Source organism: Dryas octopetala, chromosome 7 (assembly GCF_963921425.1).
Source record: "Dryas octopetala chromosome 7, drDryOcto1.1, whole genome shotgun sequence".
Taxonomy (NCBI): Eukaryota; Viridiplantae; Streptophyta; class Magnoliopsida; order Rosales; family Rosaceae; genus Dryas; species Dryas octopetala.
In genome coordinates, this window is record NC_141372.1 from 17,198,555 (window position 1) to 17,214,839 (window position 16,285).

The 16,285-nt window shown below is 41.2% G+C and overlaps 2 non-coding genes across 2 annotated transcripts; one reads left to right on the forward strand and one right to left on the reverse strand.

The window, feature by feature from the left end:
* Positions 1 to 2,490: 2,490 nt before the first annotated feature.
* Positions 2,491 to 2,597, forward strand: LOC147280151 (small nucleolar RNA R71). The gene has a single exon (XR_015123728.1). It is a non-coding gene; the product is annotated as a small nucleolar RNA R71 (small nucleolar RNA).
* Positions 2,598 to 15,575: 12,978 nt separating this feature from the next.
* On the reverse strand, positions 15,576 to 15,682 carry LOC147280152 (small nucleolar RNA R71). Its single transcript, XR_015123731.1, has one exon. It is a non-coding gene; the product is annotated as a small nucleolar RNA R71 (small nucleolar RNA).
* Between the last annotated feature and the right edge of the window lie 603 nt (positions 15,683 to 16,285).

A 16,285-nucleotide genomic window follows, 5' to 3' on the forward strand; every position in this document is an offset into this window, starting at 1 on the left:
CTCATTGATTCAAGATTATGCATATTCCAAGCAAATGACCAAATGAAAGACAATGAGATCAAAACAACGACTTATATGACAATGATAGAATCAGAGTGGCGCGCAACACTCAAGAATTGAAGAACAGGGCTCAAAAGCTCACTTAGGTCATGCAAGTCTACTCTATTATGCATATAATCAGTAGTAATGCTAATCACAACCTAAATTCATATCAACAAGGCCAAATGACATAGAATTGCAAGATATGTTATGGAACACTATTAGAATGAAAAGAACACCAAATATACACACAATACTAAAACATGCTCATAACAATCATGCACACTCAAATCAATTAGTTGGGGACTCAAAACGACCTGAAACAACAAAAATGACTCAAAAACTTTTTGTTTTTAAAACGATGTCGCACACTTCAAAAGAATCACATCCATCACTAAGGTGAATGAGATCTAACGAAAACGTGCATTTTGATGTGGGTTTTGACACCCTAAGTTTAAAAACACAAGAAAAAGTTTTTTCCTAACCTAAAAACGCCTAAAAACACTAAAAACGAAATTTTTTTTTTTTTTTTTCTTTTTTCTAAAAACACTCAAAAACACTTAAAACACTTTAAACACTTGTTTTAACCCAAAAACACTAACAAATGACAATTGCCTTTCCCCCCACACTTAAATGATACATTGCCCTCAATGTATATGAAATAAATGCAAGAATGATCAAATTAAGCGAAACGGGAAATTGCAAACATCCAAAATCACAAAAACACACCAAAATGAAACAATTGTCTTATGAAGCGAAATAAAGAAACTGTTTACTTGCGTACGCGAGCGTGGACACTCCAAAGGTAGGCGCGGCCTCCTTGGTCCTCAATGACTTCTCCTCCATTATTCGAAACAAAAACTTGGGTTGCCTCCCAATAAGCGCTTGTTTTTCTGTCTTCAGCCTGACATTGCCATCTCCTTCACTTGCGTCCTTTCCTCTTCCTCTTGCCATTGCTACTCTCGGCATTCCCTAGGAACGAACTGAAGAAACTCTCCATCTCTGACTTCTCCTCTCCATAAAAAGTGATCTCCTCATTTTCTGGCATCTCGGAAGTGAGCACATACAACTCTCGCTTGGCGTAGTGCCGAATTGTCATGGCGCTCTCCAATGCTTTGTACTCCATGTTAGAGGTGCACAAAAATGGTCTCCCAAGAATAATAGAGACATCGCCCGGAATTGTCGGCACATCTAGCACTATGAAATCAGAGGGGATTAGTAATTTACGACATTTAACCAAAACATCCACAAGCATACCACAAGCTTCTTGGGCTGAAGAGTTGGCGAAGCGAATGTTCACATCAGCTGGTTGCAAATCAGCCTCTTTGAATCCAAGCCTCTCGAACACAACCAGCGGCATGACATTGATAGCTGCACCACTGTCAATTAAGGCATTGGTGATCTTATGCTCCCCTATGCTGCATGATATGACCAACGAGCCCGGATCCTTCTTCTTGCTTGGAAAAGATGCAAAGAGATAACCACGAATCTCCCTAGGAACATTGTGACTATGCCCTTGCTTCTCAACCTTCTTCTCAATAGATTTCAACTCCCTCATGGTTGCTGGAAATTTGGTGATGTCGATGTCCGGAATGAGGAGAATCACACGTGTATCCTTATGCTCTTCAGTCATGTCTGGATCCTCCTCTTCCTCACTATCACTGATCTCAATTACTTCCTTCACCACCTTAGTTTTGACCATTCTAACTCTTTTTCTTGGAGTAGTCCTCAAAATAGCATTTACATGCTCCTCATTCTTCGGGTTGACGATGGGCTGACTTGGCAACTTCCCCTTCTCTCTCTGACCCAAAGTAGTGGCAATCTGACCCATTTGACTCTCCAAGTGTGCAATAGCCTTCGAATTGGCTTGCATCTGCTGCTCGGTACGGTTCATGAAGGCATTGGTGCTTTGGGCAAGGGAAGTGGTGCTTTGAGCAATCTGAGCAATCTTGTCCTCCAAACTAGACCTCTCGGCATTAGGGTGCACATACGGCTTGTTGGTGCTCCCACTAGCTTGCTGTCCACTGTTGTTGCTCCACCTGAAATTAGGGTTGTTCTTCCATCCAGGGTTATAAGTGTTAGAAAATGGGTCATACGGCACCCTAGGATAGCTCCCAACCTGGTTCACTTGTTCCACGTCACCCCCTTGTCCTTGCGCACTCATCATCTTCTCTTGAGCCAAAGATAACTTCTGCACCATAGTCTTGATTTCCATAATCTGTCCCTCCATGGTGTTCGGCACATCAGCTACCTCATACAACCCTCTCTTTGGTCCTCCTCTTGCACGATTGGAATCCCATTGTTGAGAACTCAAAGAAAGCGACTCAAACAATTCTGTAGCCTCATCCTCCGTTTTAGACATAAACGCACCACCACATGCCGAATCCACCTTGGCTTGGTCTCTCTCCAACAATCCCTGATAAAAAACAACAAATCACATACCAAGGAGATAAGTTATGGTGTGGGCAGCTAGTAAGTAACTCATTGAATCTGTCCCAAGTCTCATGGAATGGTTCGTCCGCCTTCTGCACAAATCCAAGGATCTCCTTCCGAATCGAATTAGTCTTGGAAATAGAATAGAACTTGTTTAAAAACTTGCTCGAAAGATCATCCCATGTCGAAATGGAACCACTGGGCAGCGAATACAACCACCTCTTTGCCTTGTCCTTAAGCGCAAAAGGGAACATCCTCAAACGGTACTGATCAGCGTTCAGGCCCCTCAATTGTGCGGCTTCACAAACCCCGGAAAACTCCTTCAAGAAATGGATCGGATCCTCCCCATTCAGCCCATGGTAGCTCGGCAACAAATGAATCTGACCACTCTTGATTTCGAAATCAGTGGCTATGGTGGCATACCGAATGCACGATGGTTGAGTGGGCAGCGAAGGTGCTGAAAAATGGCTCAGGGGCTGCGGCACCATCTCATTTGCTTCAGCCATGTCGACACTCTCAGTCTCTTCACTACTCGAATCTGATGCACTAGGTTGCGGGCTGACTTGTGATGCACCTAAAGCTTCGTTCTTGAGCCTCTCCAACCTAGCAACAAGCTCAGGGTTCATAAAACACACCTAATCAAGAGATAACACACAATCAGTAGAAAGAATGCAAATAAAGGCATGGCATTTATTAAAAAACTAAAAATTAGCAAAAACTGAAATCTAACTAATATAACCTAATTCTAATGACTAATTACACCAATTCATTGATATTAGACACCATTCCCCGGCAACGGCGCCAAAAACTTGTTGATTGTTTTCTTAGTATAAAATAAACAATTATCTCATCCTAAGTTTACTCGCAAGTGCACGAATCGCATCAGTAGCAAAGCGTACAAGCACGAGGTCGATCCCACAGGGAATGGTTAATATACAACAAATCAGTGCAAATAATCACTAGAATAACTAAATGGGGGGTTTTGGAAGATGGAAACACACAAACACATCACCACACGCACACACACTTTATTCTATCTTGCAATGTTGATTTTCAGTCTCAAATCAGATAAGCATGCAATAACCATCCAAGGCTAATGACAGTTAATTTGAACACAACATATTAAAGTTTGACAGCTAAAAAGGTTTGGCTAGTTACTTTCTCGCCATTGTTCTCCTAATGCATAAACTAAGAGCTTCTTGGGCCTTCCTTAGCTAGTTAACCTACATGTTCCCTAGTTCAAGCTAGGGCAGCTGTTACCCATGTAGGAGTCATTAAGTTTTATGAGAACGTCAAACATGCACAACATATAAGCTTTGACTATTTCCTTATAGAGGTCGCCCAACCCCACTACCAAGAATAATCCCTTATTCCCTTGTTACTTGTGGTTTAGTGTCTTTGACTATTTCACAGCTAAACCTAACAGATAAACTAGATGCAATTACCCTAAGTGATGAGTGTGCATTTTGCATCACTTTATGATACTAATTCCTTAACCTAGAGTGTTAGAACTCGCTATTTTGTGTTTCTTGTCTTGTTTTTGTGTTTTCAGGTCAAATGAAGCAGAAATGAGAAAAAGAAGCAAATGGAGCCATTTTGGGACAATTCCTGGTCAAACCAGGAAAACCAGTGAAATCCTGGTCAAATCAGGAAAAGTGCAGAAATCCTAGTCAAATGAGGATTCCTAGTCACACTAGGAAACATCAAGTCCAGAACTTTCATTGCGGAGCCAGAAATGTGAAATCCTGATTCAAACAGGAATTCCTGGTCGAACTAGGAAACCTAACCCAACTATGGAAAGGAGTCCTAGTGACACTAGGAGACCCCAGGGGCAATATGGTCATTACGAGAAGTCGAAATGGATAAGGAATCTCTCATTTTCAAGAAATCCTAGTTGCACCAGGAAATGTTTTTCAAGGTTCCAAAAGCTTCCAGAAGGTGGTGGAAATCCATGGAAATGAATGGAGGGAAGAAATGAATTTAAATTCAAATGGAAATGAGGGGCAAAATGGGAAGTCAAAAGTGGAGGGCCCATGGGCCCTAGGGATGCCGAACCAAGAGGGCCATGCATGCACATGCATGGGCCCAAACCCTAGCAGCCCAAAAGCCACACGCAAGGAGGTAGATGGCAGCCATGCATGCGCATGCATGCCATGCAAACCCTAGCAAGATAAGGGGCCATGCGCAAGCCCAAGGTGACAAGCCCAAGGTGGAAGCCCATGGAGTGAAACCCTAGCCCATCTTGTGCAAGCTACTGAAGCCCAACATGGAAGCCCAACATGCAAGCCCAAAGCCCAAGGCTACCAGCCCATGCGCCAATGAGGGACCCTAGCTAGGCTAGGCGTGAGCCACTTAAGCCCAAAGGGGGAAGCCCATGCCGCAAGGCCCTAGTCAGCTAACCCTAGCTGAAGCCGCAAGGCACTAGGAGAAGGAAAACCCTATGCAGCCGCAAGTCTCTTCCTTGCCTCTCAAGGAAGTCTTCTCCTATTTAAACCTCCTCATTCAGACTTTTAGAGAACACTTTTTATTCCTCCTAGGTTCAGCCGAATTCTCTCTTCTCTCTCTTAGTTTTATTTTGCTGATTTAGGTTTTTAGTTTCAGACTTTCATTCTTGTAAGGTGAGCCGAATTCAGAGAGAGGTTTAGGAAGAGGGTGGCGTGACATTGAGAGGGAAGGATCACCCGCAGCCACAAGCCCAAGCTCACCTTGCCGTGAGCCAATTGCTTGTGCTAGGTGCCTCCTCCTTCCTCCCTCCTTGCCGCAGCCCCCATTTGTTGCACCTCTGATTTTTGTTTTCCTTTTCCTTTTAGTTTCTTCTTTTATTGTTGGATCATGTTACTGATTTTATTAAATTAATTTGCTGGTTTAATTCAGTTGTCTTTTTATTTATTTTATAGCTTTGGTTCTGATTTTAGTTAGTTGTTATTTAATCTTTGCAATCTGATTTTATTTAGTTATCTCTTTATTGCTTTTAATTCATGTTGCTGATTTCCTTTTGTTTACGCTTTTAGTTTCTTTAATTTCGCGTTCCTGATTCCATTTAGTTTATGCACTTTAAATTAATTGTTTAGTTTATGTTTCTAAGTTTGTTCAGTTTGCGTTTCTGATTTCCGTTAACAATCATGAATTGGGATTTTATTTATTTGTTAGTTTCTGTTTTCTTTTATTTGTTTTATTTAATTATGTAGGTTAGTTATTCTATCTTGCATGTTAATTGTAGGTCGATTAATGGATTCGTATGTTCTAACAAATCGTTTATCCGTCTCTTGGTCTGTTAGTTTGATGTTTGCGCATATTAAATTTCCACTATCTATTAAAACCCCCGTCACTAGTTGTTTGCATCCTTTGACTGGCCACCTTAGGGTAATTGCATCTAGTTTATCCGTTAGGTTTAGCTGTGAAATAGTCAAAGACACTAAACCACAAGTAACAAGGGAATAAGGGATTATTCTTGGTAGTGGGGTTGGGCGACCTCTATAAGGAAATAGTCAAAGCTTATATGTTGTGCATGTTTGACGTTCTCATAAAACTTAATGACTCCTGCATGGGTAACAGCTGCCCTAGCTTGAACTAGGGAACATGTAGGTTAACTAGCTAAGGAAGGCCCAAGAAGCTCTTAGTTTATGCATTAGGAGAACAATGGCGAGAAAGTAACTAGCCAAACCTTTTTAGCTGTCAAACTTTAATATGTTGTGTTCAAATTAACTGTCATTAGCCTTGGATGGTTATTGCATGCTTATCTGATTTGAAACTGAAAATTAACATTGCAAGATAGAATAAAGTGTGTGTGTGTGTGTGGTGATGTGTGCGTGTGTTCCATCCTTTCAAAACCCCCCATTTAGTTATTCTAGTGATTAATTGCATTGATTTATTGTATATTAACCATTCCCTGTGGGATCGACCTCGTGCTTGTACGCTTTGCTACTGATGCGATTCGTGCACTTGCGAGTAAACTTAGAATGAGGTATTTGTTTATTTTATTCTAAGAAAACACATCAACAAGTTTTTGGCGCCGTTGCCGGGGAATGGTGTCTAATATCAATGAATTGGTGTAATTAGTCATTAGAATTAGGTTATATTAGCTAGATTTCAGTTTTTGTTAATTTTTAGTTTTTAATAAATGCCATGCCTTTATATGCATTCTTTCTACTGATTATGTGTTTTCTCTTGATTGGGTGTGTTTTATGAACCCTGAACTTGTTGCAAGGTTGGAGAGGCTTAAGGACGAAGCTTTAGGTACATCTCAAGGCAGCCCTCTACCTAGCGCATCAGATTCGAGTAGTGAGGATATTGGAAGCGTCGAAATGGCTGAAGCAAATGAGAATGTGCCGCAGCCCTTGAGTCACTTTTCAGCACCCTCGCTGTCCACTCAACAAAAGGGGAAATTGCCAAGTCAGCCCATCGTCAACCCGAAGAATGAGGAGCATGTGAATGCTATTTTGAGGACTACTCCAAGAAAAAGAGTTAGAGTGGTCAAGACTAAGGAGGTGATTGAGATCATGGATAGTGAGGAAGAGGAGGATCCAGAAATGATAGAGGAGAAAGCTGATACACGTGTGATTCCCCTCATTCCGGACATTGACATTACTAAGTTTCCAGCAACCATGAGGGAGTTGAAGTCTATTGAGAAGAAGGTTGAGGAGCAGGGGCATAGTCACAACGTTCCTAGGGAGATTTGTGGTTATCCCTTTGCATCTTTTCCAAGCAAGAAGAAGGATCCAGGCTCGTTGGTCATACCATGCAGCATAGGGGAGCATAAGATCGCCAATGCCTTAGTTGACAATGGCTCAGCTATCAATGTTATGCCGCTGGTTGTGTTCGAGAGGCTTGGATTTAAGGAGGCTGATTTGCAACCATTTGATGTGGACATTCGCTTCGCCAACTCTTCAGCCCAAAAAGCTTGTGGTATGCTTGTGGATGTTTTGGTTAAATGTCGTAAATTACTAATCCCCTCTGATTTCATAGTGCTAGATGTGCCGAGAATTCCGGGCGACGTCTCTATTATTCTTGGGAGACCATTTTTGTGCACCTCTAACATGGAGTACAAAGCATTGGAGAGCGCCATGACAATTCGGCACTACGCCAAGCGAGAGTTGTATGTGCTCACTTCCGAGATGCCAGAAAACGAGGAGGTCACTTTTTATGGAGAGGAGAAGTCCGAGATGGAGAGCTTCCTCAGTTCGATCCTAGGGAATGCCGAGAGTAGCAATGGCAAGAGGAAGAGGAAAGGACGTAAGTAAAGGAGATGGCAATGTCAGGCTGAAGACAGAAAAACAAGCGCTTATTGGGAGGCAACCCAAGTTTTTGTTTCGAATAATGGAGGAGAAGTCATTGAGGACCAAGGAGGCCGCGCCTACCCTTGGAGTGTCCACGCTTGCGTATGCAAGTAAACAGTTTCTTTATTTCGCTTCATAAGACAATTGTTTCATTTTGGTGTGTTTTTGTGATTTTGGATGTTTGCAATTTCCCGTTTCGCTTAATTTGATCATTCTTGCATTTATTTCACATACATTGAGGGCAATGTATCATTTAAGTGTGGGGGGGAAGGGCAATTGTCATTTGTTAGTGTTTTTAGGTTAGAACAAATGTTTAGAGTGTTTTAAGTGTTTTTGAGCGTTTTTAGAAAAAAAAGAAAAAATTTCGTTTTTAGTGTTTTTAGGTTAGGAAAAAACTTTTTCTTTTGTTTTTAAACTTAGGGTGTCAAAACCCACATCAAAATGCACGTTTTCGTTAGATCTCATTCACCTTAGTGATGGATGTGATTCTTTTGAAGTGTGCGACATCGTTTTAAAAACAAAAAGTTTTTGAGTCATTTTGGTTGTTTCAGGTCGTTTTGAGTCCCCAACTAATTGATTTGAGTGTGCATGGTTGTTATGAGCATGTTTTAGTATTGTGTGTATATTTGGTGTTCTTTTCATTCTAATAGTGTTCCATAACATATCTTGCAATTCTATGTCATTTGGCCTTGTTGATATGAATTTAGGTTGTGATTAGCATTACTAATGATTATATGCATAATAGAGTAGACTTGCATGACCTAAGTGAGCTTTTGAGCCCTGTTCTTCAATTCTTGAGTGTTGCGCGCCACTCTGATTCTATCATTGTCATATAAGTCGTTGTTTTGATCTCATTGTCTTTCATTTGGTCATTTGCTTGGAATATGCATAATCTTGAATCAATGAGCTAGAACTCTTTTCTTGTGTACACAAAGCATGTCGTATTTGCATAACTCTTGAGAAATGAATTTAGGCCCTGTTTGTGTACCCCATAGCCTGAAAGCCTAACCATTACATGTTTTATCCTTAGTTACCCATTTTGAGCCTTTTAAGCCGTTTTCTTTGTTACCCCATACCAAACCCTAAGTTTGGGGGTGTACCACCCCTTTCATTCGTTTTACCCTTTTTATGGTGTTGCAAGTTGTCTATATGTTGATTGAGGTGAAAAAGAAGTGAAAATGCATAGCTTGTACAAAAATGTGTTAGAAAAGTATGTATGCCGTACCCAAAGAAAAGAAAAAGAAAAGAAATCAAAGAAAAGAAATGGGACGGTTTCAAAAAAAAAAAAAAAAAAAAAAAAAAAAAAAAAAAAAAAAAAAAGAGCAAAAAGAGTTCAAGTTGAGCTATGAAGTGCAAAGAAGCAAAATGTACCTCAGAATGTTCTAGTGATGCTTGCAATTCCATGAATTTAGCCCTTTGTGTTTCCTTTTCATTTCAATACCCTATCCTAGCCTAAGCCTTCATTATAACCCTATTAAAGCCCTAGCTGATCTCAAGGGTGTGTATTATACTTATGTGGAGTCTATTTAAGAAGGGAGCCTATGGCTATTGATTCTATTTCAAGCATTTGTATTCCTTTCATGAGATCAGTATTTCTTTCTAATGTGCCTTTATTTCATGTACATATGTGAGCTAATTGCTTTTGTTACATATTTCCTCTCACATATACTTTTGAGTGCACATATCAACCCAATTCTTGAGTGTTTATCATTGAGAGTATGCCATAGTGAGGATTGGAGTTGAATCTATTATGTATGTACTGTTTTAGTCTTGTTTGTCTAAATACTTGGATTTGTGTCAAGGATGGCCTATATGACAATAGAGGAGCGAGGTGTGTTATTTGAAATGTTATTAGAATTTGAAGAATACAATTTATACGCCTTGCTTTCTTATGTGATTAATGGTTGTGCGCATGAATTCAGTTGTTGGGATGTTGGAGTCAGTTTTGAGTCTTTTCTTCCCTTTATTTGCTCGAGGACTAGCAAAATCTAAGTTTGGGGGTGTGATGAGTGTGCATTTTGCATCACTTTATGATACTAATTCCTTAACCTAGAGTGTTAGAACTCGCTATTTTGTGTTTCTTGTCTTGTTTTTGTGTTTTCAGGTCAAATGAAGCAGAAATGAGAAAAAGAAGCAAATGGAGCCATTTTGGGACAATTCCTGGTCAAACCAGGAAAACGAGTGAAATCCTGGTCAAATCAGGAAAAGTGCAGAAATCCTAGTCAAATGAGGATTCCTAGTCACACTAGGAAACATCAAGTCCAGAACTATCATTGCGGAGCCAGAAATGTGAAATCCTGATTCAAACAGGAATTCCTGGTCGAACTAGGAAACCTAACCCAACTAGGGAAAGGAGTCCTAGTGACACTAGGAGACCCCAGGGGCAATATGGTCATTACGAGAAGTCGAAATGGATAAGGAATCTCTCATTTTCAAGAAATCCTAGTTGCACCACGAAATGTTTTTCAAGGTTCCAAAAGCTTCCAGAAGGTGGTGGAAATCCATGGAAATGAATGGAGGGAAGAAATGAATTTAAATTCAAATGGAAATGAGGGGCAAAATGGGAAGTCAAAAGTGGAGGGCCCATGGGCCCTAGGGATGCCGAACCAAGAGGGCCATGCATGCACATGCATGGGCCCAAACCCTAGCAGCCCAAAAGCCACACGCAAGGAGGTAGATGGCAGCCATGCATGCGCATGCATGCCATGCAAACCCTAGCAAGATAAGGGGCCATGCGCAAGCCCAAGGTGACAAGCCCAAGGTGGAAGCCCATGGAGTGAAACCCTAGCCCATCTTGTGCAAGCTACTGAAGCCCAACATGCAAGCCCAACATGCAAGCCCAAAGCCCAAGGCTACCAGCCCATGCGCCAAGGAGGGACCCTAGCTAGGCTAGGCGTGAGCCACTTAAGCCCAAAGGGGGAAGCCCATGCCGCAAGGCCCTAGTCAGCTAACCCTAGCTGAAGCCGCAAGGCACTAGGAGAAGGAAAACCCTATGCAGCCGCAAGTCTCTTCCTTGCCTCTCAAGGAAGTCTTCTCCTATTTAAACCTCCTCATTCAGACTTTTAGAGAACACTTTTTATTCCTCCTAGGTTCAGCCGAATTCTCTCTTCTCTCTCTTAGTTTTATTTTGCTGATTTAGGTTTTTAGTTTCAGACTTTCATTCTTGTAAGGTGAGCCGAATTCAGAGAGAGGTTTAGGAAGAGGGTGCCGTGACATTGAGAGGGAAGGATCACCCGCAGCCACAAGCCCAAGCTCACCTTGCCGTGAGCCAATTGCTTGTGCTAGGTGCCTCCTCCTTCCTCCCTCCTTGCCGCAGCCCCCATTTGTTGCACCTCTGATTTTTGTTTTCCTTTTCCTTTTAGTTTCTTCTTTTATTGTTGGATCATGTTACTGATTTTATTAAATTAATTTGCTGGTTTAATTCAGTTGTCTTTTTATTTATTTTATAGCTTTGGTTCTGATTTTAGTTAGTTGTTATTTAATCTTTGCAATCTGATTTTATTTAGTTATCTCTTTATTGCTTTTAATTCATGTTGCTGATTTCCTTTTGTTTACGCTTTTAGTTTCTTTAATTTCGCGTTCCTGATTCCATTTAGTTTATGCACTTTAAATTAATTGTTTAGTTTATGTTTCTAAGTTTGTTCAGTTTGCGTTTCTGATTTCCGTTAACAATCATGAATTGGGATTTTATTTATTTGTTAGTTTCTGTTTTCTTTTATTTGTTTTATTTAATTATGTAGGTTAGTTATTCTATCTTGCATGTTAATTGTAGGTCGATTAATGGATTCGTATGTTCTAACAAATCGTTTATCCGTCTCTTGGTCTGTTAGTTTGATGTTTGCGCATATTAAATTTCCACTATCTATTAAAACCCCCGTCACTAGTTGTTTGCATCCTTTGACTGGCCACCTTAGGGTAATTGCATCTAGTTTATCCGTTAGGTTTAGCTGTGAAATAGTCAAAGACACTAAACCACAAGTAACAAGGGAATAAGGGATTATTCTTGGTAGTGGGGTTGGGCGACCTCTATAAGGAAATAGTCAAAGCTTATATGTTGTGCATGTTTGACGTTCTCATAAAACTTAATGACTCCTGCATGGGTAACAGCTGCCCTAGCTTGAACTAGGGAACATGTAGGTTAACTAGCTAAGGAAGGCCCAAGAAGCTCTTAGTTTATGCATTAGGAGAACAATGGCGAGAAAGTAACTAGCCAAACCTTTTTAGCTGTCAAACTTTAATATGTTGTGTTCAAATTAACTGTCATTAGCCTTGGATGGTTATTGCATGCTTATCTGATTTGAAACTGAAAATTAACATTGCAAGATAGAATAAAGTGTGTGTGTGTGTGTGGTGATGTGTGCGTGTGTTCCATCCTTTCAAAACCCCCCATTTAGTTATTCTAGTGATTAATTGCATTGATTTATTGTATATTAACCATTCCCTGTGGGATCGACCTCGTGCTTGTACGCTTTGCTACTGATGCGATTCGTGCACTTGCGAGTAAACTTAGAATGAGGTATTTGTTTATTTTATTCTAAGAAAACACATCAACACTAAGGTGGCCAGTCAAAGGATGCAAACAACTAGTGACGGGGTGATGAGTGTGCATTTTGCATCACTTTATGATACTAATTCCTTAACCTAGAGTGTTAGAACTCGCTATTTTGTGTTTCTTGTCTTGTTTTTGTGTTTTCAGGTCAAATGAAGCAGAAATGAGAAAAAGAAGCAAATGGAGCCATTTTGGGACATTTCCTGGCCAAACCAGGAAAACGAGTGAAATACTGGTCAAACCAGGAAAAGTGCAGAAATCCTAGTCAAATGAGGATTCCTAGTCACACTAGGAAACATCAAGTCCAGAACCATCATTGCGGAGCCAGAAATGTGAAATCCTGATTCGAACAGGAAATCCTGGTTGAACTAGGAAACCTAACCCAACTAGGGAAAGGAGTCCTAGTGACACTAGGAGACCCCAGGGGCAATATGGTCATTACGAGAAGTCGAAATGGATAAGGAATCTCTCATTTTCAAGAAATCCTAGTTGCACCAGGAAATGTTTTTCAAGGTTCCAAAAGCTTCCAGAAGGTGGTGGAAATCCATGGAAATGAATGGAGGGAAGAAATGAATTTAAATTCAAATGGAAATGAGGGGCAAAATGGGAAGTCAAAAGTGGAGGGCCCATGGGCCCTAGGGATGCCGAACCAAGTGGGCCATGCATGCACATGCATGGGCCCAAACCCTAGCAGCCCAAAAGCCACACGCAAGGAGGTAGATGGCAGCCATGCATGCGCATGCATGCCATGCAAACCCTAGCAAGATAAGGGGCCATGCGCAAGCCCAAGGTGACAAGCCCAAGGTGGAAGCCCATGGAGTGAAACCCTAGCCCATCTTGTGCAAGCTACTGAAGCCCAACATGGAAGCCCAACATGCAAGCCCAAAGCCCAAGGCTACCAGCCCATGCGCCAAGGAGGGACCCTAGCTAGGCTAGGCGTGAGCAACTTAAGCCCAAAGGGGGAAGCCCATGCCGCAAGGCCCTAGTCAGCTAACCCTAGCTGAAGCCGCAAGGCACTAGGAGAAGGAAAACCCTATGCAGCCGCAAGTCTCTTCCTTGCCTCTCAAGGAATGTTCTCCTATTTAAACCCCTTCCATTCAGACTTTAGGCATCACTTTTTATTCCTCCTAGGTTCAGCCGAATTCTCTCTTCTCTCTCTTAGTTTTATTTTGCTGATTTAGGTTTTTAGTTTCAGACTTTCATTCTTGTAAGGTGAGCCGAATTCAGAGAGAGGTTTAGGAAGAGGGTGGCGTGACATTGAGAGGGAAGGATCACCCGCAGCCACAAGCCCAAGCTCACCTTGCCGTGAGCCAATTGCTTGTGCTAGGTGCCTCCTCCTTCCTCCCTCCTTGCCGCAGCCCCCATTTGTTGCACCTCTGATTTTTGTTTTCCTTTTCCTTTTAGTTTCTATTGTTATTGTTGGATCATGTTACTGATTTTATTAAATTAATTTGCTGGTTTAATTCAGTTGTCTTTTTATTTATTTTATAGCTTTGGTTCTGATTTTAGTTAGTTGTTATTTAATCTTTGCAATCTGATTTTATTTAGTTATCTCTTTATTGCTTTTAATTCATGTTGCTGATTTCCATTTGTTTACGCTTTTAGTTTCTTTAATTTCGCGTTTCTGATTTCATTTAGTTTATGCACTTTAAATTAGTTGTTTAGTTTATGCTTCTAAGTTTATTTAACTTGCGTTTCTGATTTCCGTTAACAATCATGAATTGGGATTTCATTTATTTGCTGCTGTTTTGTTTCTTTTATTTGTTTTATTTAATTATGTAGGTTAGTTATTCTATCTTGCATGTTAGTTGTAGGTCGATTAATGGATTTGCATGTTCTAACAAATCGTTTATCCGTCTCTTGGTCTGTTAGTTTGATGTTTGCACATATTAAATTTCCACTATCTATTAAAACCCCCGTCACTAGTTGTTTGCATCCTTTGACTGGCCACCTTAGGGTAATTGCATCTAGTTTATCCGTTAGGTTTAGCTGTGAAATAGTCAAAGACACTAAACCACAAGTAACAAGGGAATAAGGGATTATTCTTGGTAGTGGGGTTGGGCGACCTCTATAAGGAAATAGTCAAAGCTTATATGTTGTGCATGTTTGACGTTCTCATAAAACTTAATGACTCCTGCATGGGTAACAGCTGCCCTAGCTTGAACTAGGGAACATGTAGGTTAACTAGCTAAGGAAGGCCCAAGAAGCTCTTAGTTTATGCATTAGGAGAACAATGGCGAGAAAGTAACTAGCCAAACCTTTTTAGCTGTCAAACTTTAATATGTTGTGTTCAAATTAACTGTCATTAGCCTTGGATGGTTATTGCATGCTTATCTGATTTGAAACTGAAAATTAACATTGCAAGATAGAATAAAGTGTGTGTGTGTGTGGTGATGTGTGCGTGTGTTCCATCCTTTCAAAACCCCCCATTTAGTTATTCTAGTGATTAATTGCATTGATTTATTGTATATTAACCATTCCCTGTGGGATCGACCTCGTGCTTGTACGCTTTGCTACTGATGCGATTCGTGCACTTGCGAGTAAACTTAGAATGAAGTAATTGTTTATTTTATTCTAAGAAAACACATTCAACAAGTTTTTGGCGCCGTTGCCGGGGAATGGTGTCTAATATCAATGAATTGGTGTAATTAGTCATTAGAATTAGGTTATATTAGCTAGATTTCAGTTTTTGTTAATTTTTAGTTTTTAATAAATGCCATGCCTTTATATGCATTCTTTCTACTGATTGTGTGTTTTCTCTTGATTAGGTGTGTTTTATGAACCCTGAACTTGTTGCTAGGTTGGAGAGGCTCAAGGACGAAGCTTTGAGTGCATCACAAGTCAGCCCGCAACCTAGTGCATCAGATTCGAGTAGTGAAGAGACTGAGAGTGTCGACATGGCTGAAGCAAATGAGATAGTGCCGCAGCCCCTGAGCCATTTTTCAGCACCTTCGCTGCCCACTCAACCATCGTGCATTCGGTATGCCACCATAGCCACTGATTTCGAAATCAAGAGTGGTCAGATTCACTTGTTGCCGAGCTACCATGGGCTGAATGGGGAGGATCCGATCCATTTCTTGAAGGAGTTTTCCGGGGTTTGTGAAGCCGCACAATTGAGGGGCCTGAATGCTGATCAGTACCGTTTGAGGATGTTCCCTTTTGCGCTTAAGGACAAGGCAAAGAGGTGGTTGTATTCGCTGCCCAGTGGTTCCATTTCGACATGGGATGATCTTTCGAGCAAGTTTTTGAACAAGTTCTATTCCATTTCCAAGACTAATTCGATTCGGAAGGAGATCCTTGGATTTGTGCAAAAGGCGGACGAACCATTCCATGAGACTTGGGACAGATTCAATGAGTTACTTACTAGCTGCCCACACCATAACTTATCTCCTTGGTATGTGATTTGCTGTTTTTATCAGGGATTATTGGAGAGAGACCAAGCCAAGGTGGATTCGGCATGTGGTGGTGCGTTTATGTCAAAAACGGAGGATGAGGCTACAGAATTGTTTGAGTCGCTTTCTTTGAGTTCTCAACAATGGGATTCCAATCGTGCAAGAGGAGGACCAAAGAGAGGGTTGTATGAGGTAGCTGATGTGCCGAACACCATGGAGGGACAGATTATGGAAATCAAGACTATGGTGCAGAAGTTATCTTTGGCTCAAGAGAAGATGATGAGTGCGCAAGGACAAGGGGGTGACGTGGAACAAGTGAACCAGGTTGGGAGCTATCCTAGGGTGCCGTATGACCCATTTTCTAACACTTATAACCCTGGATGGAAGAACAACCCTAATTTCAGGTGGAGCAACAATAATGGACAGCAAGCTAGTGGGAGCACCAACAAGCCGTATGTGCACCCTAATGCCGAGAGGTCTAGTTTGGAGGACAAGATTGCTCAGATTGCTCAAAGCACCACTTCCCTTGCCCAGAGCACCAATGCCTTCATGAACCGTACCGAGCAGCAGATGCAAGCCAATTCGAAGGCTATTGC